At 40.4% G+C, this 7,721-nt stretch overlaps 1 protein-coding gene and 1 pseudogene across 4 annotated transcripts in view; one reads left to right on the top strand and one right to left on the bottom strand.

The window, feature by feature from the left end:
- LOC102473357 (tubulin alpha chain-like) overlaps nucleotides 1–7,721 on the bottom strand; it is a 55,213-nt pseudogene that overhangs the window by 34,897 nt on the left and 12,595 nt on the right.
- PLAGL1 (PLAG1 like zinc finger 1) overlaps nucleotides 2,406–7,721 on the top strand; it is a 45,351-nt gene continuing 40,035 nt past the window's right edge. For all 4 annotated transcript variants that reach the window (XM_006161912.3, XM_006161914.3, XM_006161913.3 and 1 more), the window contains exon 1: nucleotides 2,406–2,448. The gene's annotated coding sequence lies outside the window, so the exon portion shown is untranslated. The remainder of the gene's footprint in view (nucleotides 2,449–7,721) is intronic.

Here is a 7,721-nt window from a genome sequence, read left to right as displayed (position 1 = left end):
TCTTTCAACTTTGTCTCTAGTGTCCATTACAGTTTTTAATACTTTTATGTTCTACAGTCTTTCAATCTCTACCATAGAGTGCAGAGTCGGTATATGTTAAATGGAGACATACAGTGTTTCTCTTTCATAGCCTGACTTATTTCACTCAGCAACAAATCTTCCATATTCATTCACTTTCTATCAAATTCTAGGGCCTTGTTTTTTTTATGGCTGAATAGTATTCCATGGAGTATATGTGCCACAATTTTTCAATCCATTCATTTGTCTGTGGACATTAGGGTTGGTTCCATGTTGTAGCAATCATGGATAATGCTGCAATGAAAATAGTTGTGCAAGTTATTTTTCGACTGAGTACTCTTCTGTTCTTTGGGTAGATATCCAGGAGTGGAATTGCTGGATCATATGGTAGTTCTATTTGATGGTATTTGAGGGACCTCCATATCGTTCTCCACAGTGGCTGGGCCAATTTTTATTCTCACCAACAGTGTAGGGGTGTTCCCCTTTCACCATATCCCCTTCAGCACTTATTTGTTTTTTTAATCTTCACCATTCTGACTGGGGTTAGGTGGTATCTCATTGTGGTTTCGATCTACCTTTTAAACACTGTTGAAATGATTGATAAAATTGCTAGGGCTGTGTGTGAATGTGTTGTGTGGTTTTATAGAAGAAAACTCATCCTTAGTAATAATGTTATTAAACTAATAACTGTACAATTTATCACAATAGGTATCTATTAAATTATTATCTTTGGAGTTTGAGGTGTCTCTGTTGACTAAGGAGACTAATTTTAAAGCTTGTATCTATAACCAGAAATTTTCTTCTATTATCATCTTTGCCCAATTAAATGTTTTTCAAAGAGTAGTCATGGCTGTGAATAAACTGCTGACTGACAATCAGCAATGTATGTTGAAGACTAGCTGTTTAGGACTGTTGAACAATTTCTTGGCATAATTTAAAATTTTTCTTGTGTGTTCTGTCCTTTATTGTGGGTAATTTTCCACCATTTTACGTTTCAATAAGATACTGCATGCATCTTGATTGTCAGCATGCATCTCTGTGAGGTCCAACCCAAAGGCCTGGTTCAGGTACCAGGTTCTAATTGTGTGACCATAGGTAACTCTTTAATTATTTTGTTGCCTCACAGAGGATAATGGAGCATTAGGATTAAATGAGATTTTATATATATACATTTTTTTCTTTTTTTTTTGAGGGGGAGAGGTTTTTGCTATAGGGCACATGTGCTCGCCAGAAAGACAGAGACAGCAGAGAGACAAAAAGCTAGAAATCACTCCCCTATCCTTTGGGTAGATACCCAGGAGTGGAATTGCTAGATCAGATGGTAGTTTTATTTGGAGGTCCCCAGCGGGGATGGCCATGCTGCAATCCCTTGTCCTCCATTCTCCTCTTGGGATCTTGGGCATGCACGTACATGCGCTCGGTGTGAGTTTAAGCCACCGGGTCCAGAACTCAAACTGTGATCGACTACATGGAAGTCCAGCAACATAGCCATTATGCCATCTGTTGGTCCCTATATATAATTTTTTAAAAACCTATATTGTCCCATGATAAATACTCCAAGGTTTCTTGTTAAAAACATATGGGAAATATGGAATCTGAGTTCAACACGTCTAGCTAGCTTACCTGTCACCTTTTGATTTTTGAAGTGCGTGGTCTGTGCTATGGTAAAATGAGAAGAAGCTTCTCTCCAGATAACTTGTTTCTTTAACTAAAACCCATTCTTTTGAAATGCAGAAAATTACAATTTTTTATTTGTAATTTGACATGTAACTAGGTAGTAGTTTCTTATGGACATTGAGCGAAATGCGTTTTTTTTTTTATTAAATGGATGTTATTTTAGTGTTAAAATAGATGTGCAAGAAATTAGGGACAGAAGTTAGGTTATGGTGAAAGAATATATGTGTTTATGAAAGGGCAACATGAGGGATCCTTGTGGTGGAACTGTTCATATCTTAGCTGTGGTGGTAGAGGTGTGAGCCCTAATAATAAACTGCTGTAGGACTGAGTACACCCCTACACACCTGCAAGTACAAATAAATTAGAGAAATCTCAATAGACTGGTAGATTGTTATTACTATAAAATACTGGTTGTAATACTGTACTATAGTTTTGCAAAATGCTACTATTGGAGGAAGCTGAGTAAAGGCTCTCTTAAAACTTCATACAAAACTGGACTGGTCTGAGGAGTATTTCATGTTGGGTAAATTTTCTTTATAAGCCAAATGATGTATAGTGATCAAATGTTTAAAATATAATAAGAATGATAAAATATGCATATATAAGTAAAGAATAAAAAAATTCATATGAATATCCAGTGATCTCAAAATCACAATTTAAAATATGGATGTGCAAATATTATATAAAGTGAATACTTTTATTTTTGTTTTCAGATTGTTCCTGCCTGATTCATAAACACAGTCGTTGGCTTTGGTGAGTTAATGTTCCAATCTTTTTATCTTCTTCCCCTAACAGTTTGTCTTCTTCATTAATATGAGAGTACTTCTTTTTTTTTTTTTTTTTTTTGAGAGGTTTTTGCTATAGGGTATGTGCACTCGCCAGAAAGATAGAGAGAGGTACAGAGACAGAAAGCAAGAAATTAACACACCCCCAGAGGGGATGGCCATGCCACAATCCCTTCCCCTCTCAGGATTGTGTGCATACACACACATGCGTCCAGCATGAGTCGAAGACACCAGGTCCGAGACTCGATCCGCAGTTGACTACATGGGAGTCCAGCGAAATAGCCATTATGCCAACTGCTGGTCCTGAGAGTACTTTTCATAGAGGTCCTAGAACAAGCATTTTTTATTTGGTTATTATATTCGTTTTTGTTATTTTTATATATTCATTCATTTATTTTAATTTGATCAGAGAGAGATACACACACACACACACACACACACACACACACACACACACACAGAGAGAGAGAGAGAGAGAGAAGGAAAGTGAGAAAGCAAGCTACCAAGTCCAGGATTTGAACCATGGTCAGCCATGTGGGAGTGTCCACCTTAACCACCATGCCACCTGCTGGTCCCCATTATATTCTTTTAAGGTCTGTCCCCCCCCCTTTTTATTTCTAGAAGGTGCTAATTATTTGAATCACACATGTTGGGCTAGCAGCATTGCTTTCTTTGGGGTGACTTCTATGGGGCTATGATCAGTGAGAGCAAAGGGCTATCTATAGCACTCTGGCTGCATTTGTATCCACCCTGCTGGACATGATGAGCTTTATCAAAAAACGTCTTTGTGGCACCTTTGATTTATACACACATTGAGTGCCATGTTGCTGGAGAAGAATTGAAATATGCTAAACTTTTTTAAAAAAGAATTATTTACATTTTATTTAATAATATTATTATTATTCCATTTGAGAAAGAGAGAATGAATGAGAAAGCAAGCCACCATGTCCCGGACTTGAAACACTGTTGTCCATGTGGGAGTCCAGGGCTTCAACAACCACCAGCTGTCTGCTGGCCCCCAAATATACTAAACTTTAAAAACAACTATAAGAACTAGCATTGTCTGAAGGTGGCTTTGTTTTTCCTCATGGTAGCAATAGAGGAGAATATTGTTACAAAGTAACGTAATAGGACTTTGCATGCTCTGACAGTGTCCAGAAATATCTTTAAATCTTGTTGTGTCAGGTTCTCTTTCACCTATTTTGAGGCCACACCTCTCTAATACAGTCTTTCCTGAAGTACATGCCTTGGTTTACTCATTCTTGGGAATATTAACTGATACTACATGAAAAGGGGGCTCATGGTTATATAAATTTGGAGGAAAAGCTGCATTAAAATTAAATTAGACTTTTTATTTTCAATGACTGATTATCTCAGGGGGACTTTGCTCTATGGTGTTTCTCAGATGTATTTTACATGCAGCCCCCAGCACATCAAATATACCACAGGACTGGTACCCCATGGAACATTATTTTTGGAAATATTGTCTTAGGTGTTAGGAAATTGATGTACAGGACAGGATCAACTGTACATTTTTAATAACGATAGCAAAATAAAATAAGGACATTTGAGCAAAATTGGAGGATGTTATAAAGAGAATATTGAACTAGCTTAAAACAGCTGACGTAAATAATGCTTGTTAATATAGTTGAAGAACAACAGAGAAATGTAATATCTAAAAGTAAGTATATGTGATGCATTTTTGTTACAGTCATCTACTGAGTTCATGTTGTTGTTTCTTTCACCCTGAAGATTCAGGTCTAGGCTCACTGTCTTTTTCTCTAAGACTAGCAAGTCCTAACTCTTGTCCTAAGGCTACAGAGAGTCCTTCCAAACATCCTGGCTTCTCAGTTTCTTGACTTCTTGTCTTTCAATGATCTTTTCCTCCAAACTGCTTCAGCTGCTTCCTCCACGGTCACACTCTACACTTAGTTACTCACAGTGGACGTGTTCGCTCCACCTGTTCTCCCTCCCGGTATCCCATTTTCCACCAGTCTCCCAACTCCAAGTTTGAGCTCCACCGGAACCTATCATGGTTACCCTACCCTAGACGTCCCTATTGTCCTCATATCCTTCCACACTCCATGTAAATGGCCTGCCCTGGCGTTAGACCACTCATACTCTCATCTCTCTTATCCAGCCAAACACAACTGGAGAAAAATACCCACCCCTGCTCACTGATCTCTCTAACCGTTTGATTGCTAACCTCAAGGGAGCCCCTAAGGTTTTTTGGCCACTTAAACAGTTAATTCCTAGGAAATTATTTACTCAGTTTTACTTATTACTGACATTATTTATTTGCTATAGGACATGTGTACTTACTGGAGGGGGGAGGGGGCACAGAGAAAGTAAGCCAGTAGGTCTGAGACTGGAACCGCAGTTGGCCATGTAGGAGCCCAAGACCTTAACCCCCATGCCACTTACTGGCCCCAGAAAATATTTTAAGACCTATTTTTCCCAATAAACTTAGGTCCTCTCCCCTATTTTCCTTCTCAGTTAATGTCCCTGCTTCCTTTTTTTTTTTTTTTTTAACTGTCAGCTCCCTGTCACGGTGTCTATCCATCCTCCCACCCCTAACTGCCCTTCTTTTTTTCACATTTTAAATCCTCCCCCCTTATTTAAATAAAAGAAATTAATTCTTATTCCTCTTTGGTTACCACGCCACCTAATTTCTGTGCTTCCTCTTACACATTTTCTTGGTTTTTCTCCCCATTCTGTGTTGATCCTGTTTCAGGCAGTCTTTGGTTCCCACCATTCCACCAGAACTCCCCATATCAGCAGTTACCTCCCTGTTGCAGATCCAGCACTTAGAAGTTGGTGGGCATCTCACTGGCCTGTCAGTAGTGCTCACCAAATTGATCACGTGGCTCCGTGAAACTTTCTTCCCTTGTCTTCTGAGTCTCCACATTTTCCAAGGTGCCCTCCTGTTGCCATGACTACTCTTATCTGTTTCTTGCAGATAACCCCCTCATTGTCCTGACCTCCAAACTGTTGGGTGACCCAGGGCACAATCTTTGGGCTTTTTCTCGACACTCTCTCCGTAGCTGATCTCATTCATTTTCATAGTTTTAATACTTGGTAATTTCTAGATTTTTTCCAGTGTGAATCTCCTCTGAACTCGATTCAAATATTCAACGGCTGAATGTCAGATAGGCATTTCAAACCTCAGGTGTTTACAGCTTACCTTCTGCATTCACCTCTGCTCCAGACTAAATATCTGCTTCCTCTGTCTTCCTCGTCTCAGTAAATGGCAAGTGTTCTTCACTTGCTCAGGCTAGATGCCTTGGCACCATCCTCACCTCTTCTTTCATTCTCACGTCCAGCTGTCCGGAGACACTGTCTGCTCTACCGATACCTACCCAGAAGCGCTTCTCCCCACCCTTGCTCTGTAGGTGCAAGCCTTCATCATGTTTATTGCCATCTCTTTCTAACTGGTCTCTCTGCTTTTATGCCTTTTCCCCTATAATTCATTCTCCAAACAGCAGCCAAATACATTATTTAACACCCTAAGTCTGATTGTGTTTCTTTTCTGTTCCAATGTCTGCCGTGCCTCTCTATCTCACTTACAGAACCTTATCAGCTCCGACGTGACAGGGGCCCCCGTTACCTTCTGCCTAATCCCCTGTTGCTCTGTAACCCACCACTTTACCTCCACCAATGTTCTTACTCCTGCATCAAGGTTTTGTACTTACTCTGCCCAGAAATATCCACATGACTTGCTTCTTTGCCGCCTTCAGATGCTTGCTAAGTTGTCATCAGGTCAGCCTGCCCTGACCAGCCTGTTTTAAATTGATGCAGTTTCCCCTCTAAACCCTGCTGGTATTCTCCATCACTTCATTACTTACCTTTCCTACTCACCCTCTGGTATCTATTTTCCTTCTTTCATTCACAGATAAGCTTCACAGGGATAGGAATTTCTATGTGTTTTTTTTTTTCTTCCATACTGAATCTCCAGGACTTAGGACATTGCCACCTAAACAGTACCTCAATAAATGTTGATTGAAGGGAGAAGAAAAGTCAGAGAAAAAAGGTTTTAATTTGCTATAGAACACATGCTCTCACCAGAGATAGAGAAAAAGAGAGAGAGGGAGAAAGAACCCCTGACCCACCCGAGGGGAGATAGCCATGCTACAGTCCCTTTTCCTTTAGGGTTTTGGACACATGCACACGTACCCGTAATGTTTTCCCAGCTGCTGGGTGTGGGACTTGAACTGCATACCTGGCCGTCTGAGATCTAGCAGCCTTAACCACCATACCACTGGCTGGCCCAAGAAAATATATATATATATGGTCCACAAAGACAGGAAAGTGGGATGAGGGAAAGGGATTGTGTAGAAGTTACTGATTTTGCCTAATATACCTTTCTCTGGTTGCCTCCTGGCCATAGAGGTGGCTCAGTGACTCCACCCGGGCCAACCTCTTTATTATAAAGTGGTAATGCAAATAGAAGGGATTGTGACTTTATATTGACAGGATTTACGTTTTCTGCCATGATGTAATAAGAGGGACTGGGTTTATGCTGCTGCACGAAACAGCAAGAAAATAACAAAATATAAAATACATGTAACAGGGTAAGTCAAGTGGCACAGTGTTGTCTGAGATGACTGGATCCCACATGACCGGCTCCACAGTTCTTATCCTGGACCTGGTGGCTTGGAAAATCACACTGGGGGGGCTGGCAGGTGGCATGGTGGTTAAGGGCGCTGGACCTCCACATGGCTGACTGTGGTTCGAATCCCAGACCTGGAGGCTTGCTTTCTCACTTTGTCTGTCTGTCTGTCTGTCTCTCTTTCTCTCCTCACCCTCCCTGGCTACATTTAAAATAAATAGATAGGTAGATAAAGGTAAAGTAAAGATGATTTTTTAAAAAAAGAAAAGAAAAATCACATTGGGTGCATGTACTTACGTGCCAAAATCCCAAGAGGAGACTGGAAAAGAGATTGTAGTGTGTGTGGCCATTTCCCCAGAGGCTGCTTTCTCACTTTCCCTCTCTGATGAGCACACATGCCCTATACCAAAAATAAACAAATATATAAGATAACTGGTCGTGGGGAAAGTCATAATGTATTTTACTTTTCCCATGACCCAGTAGTGCTCTTAACGTGCATGCAACAAATACCTAAGGCTGAAGAAAGAGCCACAAAAAAGTAGTTCACATGAGGCTGGGAAGGGCATGTCCCTGCATGTAGAGTGAAAAGGTCTAGTAGTATACGTGGCATTGGGTGAAGTACGCTGAAGAGC

The sequence above is a fragment of the Tupaia chinensis genome, unplaced genomic scaffold, assembly GCF_000334495.1.
Source record: "Tupaia chinensis unplaced genomic scaffold, TupChi_1.0 Scaffold139457_1, whole genome shotgun sequence".
Lineage (NCBI taxonomy): Eukaryota > Metazoa > Chordata > Mammalia > Scandentia > Tupaiidae > Tupaia > Tupaia belangeri.
This window is presented reverse-complemented; position numbering and strand designations above follow the sequence as displayed.